General features: G+C 36.2%; 1 long non-coding RNA gene across 2 annotated transcripts; it reads left to right on the top strand.

Annotated features, from left to right (window-relative positions):
• On the top strand, positions 1-1,944 carry LOC125187062 (uncharacterized). 2 transcript variants are annotated; one of them, XR_007170557.2, is made up of 4 exons: positions 1-333; positions 671-738; positions 1,316-1,498; positions 1,771-1,944. It is a non-coding gene; the product is annotated as an uncharacterized LOC125187062 (long non-coding RNA). The 2 variants fall into 2 exon arrangements; XR_007170556.2 differs by lacking the exon at positions 1,771-1,944 and having other exon boundaries at positions 2-333; positions 1,316-1,558.
• The last annotated feature ends 1,626 nt before the right edge of the window (positions 1,945-3,570 follow it).

Here is a 3,570-nt window from a genome sequence, read left to right as displayed (position 1 = left end):
GGGAAAAGGGAATCAGATTTTTACACCTATTTCTCCCTTCTGGAACTTACGGGAGTCATCTCTCTCTCCCTCACATTTCTACACCTCTATTTTCACCATGGACACACCGCCAATTTCATACACACACACACTGAGCGACGAGTCGTCGCCTCCTTCCGGCGACAGGCGCAGCACACTCATCTTCGTCTCTCTCTCTCCGTGTCTCAGCCTCTCATTTGCTGCTCAAACGCCCGCCGATCTCCTTCCCTCTCTGCGTTGCTGCTGCCCGGCAGATTCCGGCGATGTCATTACCTTTTCCGGGCAGATTTAGACAACGAATTAACTCCACTTTGTGTAAGCAACCTCCTTTCACTTCTTGTCCAATTTCATCTTTAATTGAAAGCTAGGGTTTATGCTCAAGTAATTCTCGTTTCGAAATTTAGCTATTTTGAAATAAAGTATACAAGTAGAATCTTGCTGAAGTGAAACTGTGAAAGAAACCAAAGAGACAGCTATTGTGTCATGTTCTGGCAGCATATTGCGACTCCAGTTTAACCAAGTAAACGACCTCTTTTTCTTACCAAATTTTAGCTGAACATAGTTTTGCGTGCCTTCTGCCTTGTGACCGAAATTCAGCTTTAACCGAGAGTTCAAATGAATTTATAATGATTTTTTGTAACTGTTCGGCCAGAAACTAACAAGGACAAGGAGAAGGGGGAGGGATAAAGAGATTCATGGGTCAAAGGCATTGATTTTGAGGTAGTATATTCTACATTATAACTTAATTCCTTAATTAAGTTTATGTGATTGCATATAGAATATTGTGTGTTAATCGGTGATACATTATGTGATCTATATACTTTGCTTATGACGTGAAATATGTAAATATTTGATATGCGATGATATTGATGGAATTGGAATTTACCTGTTTATTTGATATGATATGGTGTGAAAAGAAGTTGTGCCCTGATATGTTAAAGATTATTGGAAATAAGTAATTTGATGAGAAAATGAATATAAATGAGCATTAAGGTAAATGGGATAAATGATATATGCCGATGAAATGTATACTCTTATGATTTACATGTGAAGATGTCTGATCTGTATGCGTTGATGTATTATGTTCGAAATTGTCAGAAATAAAGTATATTTGACTGTATTTATGCTCCGTGCTTGAGTGTTTTTCTGTGGGTACAATTGGCATGCCATAGGACAGCAGCGCTGCATTATCTGTGATCTCTCGTCTTCTGGATAACCGAAGCGAGGATCGTCTCTGTCTCTGATTTATCTGGCATCTGTGATCTCTGATCTCTGTCTCTGTCTGCACCCTTAATAGGTGGTCCATACGGAGTTCTCTCGAGGACAAATTCCGCTCTGCATCTGATTCTGGTTCTCTGAATCTGGTTCTGATCTGGTCCGAGTACACTAGTCTATTACGAAGCACTTAAAGGGGCTATATGTGTTTGAATATGTGAAATTATTGGTGATCTGAATAAGTGTTGGTGACTGAATAATATTGGTATATATTCTGTGTTTTGCTTGATAAATAGTGTTATGCAATTTATTTTGTATTCTTATATATGATGTATGAGTTGATATGTGGTTATAAACTTTCTGGTAAAATTTCATGAGATCAAAGATTGACGACATGAATGTAAGACTTTAATATTGTTCTATTCTGAATTTAAACAAATGTATATAAATGTAAGTGGATAAACTTTGAAAATTACGCTCTAATATTGAGTATACTACTGAGCTTGTCAAAGCTCACTCCTTTATTTTCCTTTGCAGATTAGGTGATCGAATTAGCTCTTTTTCTTCACCGCGGCTCAAGTCGAGTCACTACCTAACCTTTTGTATTTGAATAACTGTCTGAAATATTAGCTGTGGCATGTATAGGAAGGGTAATGTATTTGGATTTCTTAATTATTTCATACACTTTGGTTAAAAATATATTTTTGTAAATAGTTACCCAGGTTGTGCCTATATATATATAGATGTTATATAGCAGTTTGTCAGTTTACCAAATAATGGATAATAATTTATCTGGAATTTTCTGGTAATTAGATATTTATACCAAAATGTGACATCACTTATTCGATTATTAATTTAATCGGGTAAGAGGTGTTACAGTCACCCATCATTCCATTCCATTCAAGTTCCGGGGAGGTGGTTACCTCCCACGGTCACCCATCATTCCATTCCATTCATCATTCATCGTGTCGGGAAGGTGGCCACCTTCTGTGGACACCATAGCCGGTGATGCACTATTTTTTAGCACTAAATATACCTGCAAGTATACAAAGTTTATATAGTATAGCTAAAGGTCAGTACTGGATATCGAACATGTTAGAGTTTGTATACTAGAAATCACGTTTTGAATGATTGAATAATGTACAACTCTTATTTTATTTTTCAAGGAATAAAACAGATTATTTTTGTCATAATGTTATTATGTTTACATTTAATGGATGTCGATTGCATGTTTAAATGTATAAGTTAACTTAACAAAGTCTAAGTCTTTGTTTTAGTAGACCGGTTGTGGGCGGCGTTCACTTTAAGGTAACACGGTCAGTCCTAAACAAAGAAAAAGAAAAATTTCACGACCTAGATGGAATTAGACTATCCATCGTGAAAGGTTGCAATGTCAGTCCGCATATTTAATAAGTCTTACTGGAATAAGATGACATTGGTGTGGTAAAGCACTGAACGGATCTAACAGCAAGACTTGTCTTTATGCTATCTACTGAAAGGCGAGGTCTTGATAAATATTTATTTCTTAATCAATGTAGGTTAGCATTGAGCATACGGTATTGATTATGCATTACTTTGACTTATCAAATGGTGCGAGTTTTTCGTAACCCAATAATCCTGATATATTGGGTAGTGGTGATTAATATCAAATGGTGCTAGGATTGCTATTATATTGAATCGTACGCGAGGTTAGTCTCGTTTGATAATGTCCTCAAGATGAGCGCGAAACAAGGTTTTATTATTTGGAACCTAGCTAGTTGGAGTTTGATCACTCTATGAATAATAAATAAACGTTTCATGCTAAATCCACTCTTGGAATTAATAAGAAATTAATTAATTAAATCCATAGCAGACATTAATTAATTAATGGACATTTTTATCTTAAGCGCGGGAAATGAAAGTTAAAACGGAAACCCGGATTACTTATAATTTCGGATTTGGATGGGGAGAGTTCAATATTACTTCTGTAGTGGCTGCTCGTAATATTCCAATTAAAGCTTATATTAAATTGTGGGTTCAATTTAATTAGTAAAACGTAAATTGGATGAGCTCATATCCAAAACCTTCCATAGATCCTTGTCTGGGCCCAAAAGGAACTTAATATAAATAAGGGAATAAAGGAGACAGAAAATACAATTATTCCCGCACAAAAATTTTTGTTCCCCTCTTCTAAGTGGAGTTCGAATTTTTCTCCTCCGTGGAGAAGAATTTCTTCTGTCTTCTTTATTTAAGTCCTAGTATTCCGGTGAGATCAACCCACACTGATATTGGAGTACAGTTCAGGAACCAGAGAGAAGATCTGTGGTCTAGTATTCAAAGCGTCACGTGGAGAAGTCG

This window comes from Salvia hispanica, chromosome 5 (genome assembly GCF_029641045.1).
Source record: "Salvia hispanica isolate PSC_SH4W2 chromosome 5, Shi_PSC_v1, whole genome shotgun sequence".
NCBI classification, from domain to species: Eukaryota; Viridiplantae; Streptophyta; class Magnoliopsida; order Lamiales; family Lamiaceae; genus Salvia; species Salvia hispanica.
This window is presented reverse-complemented; position numbering and strand designations above follow the sequence as displayed.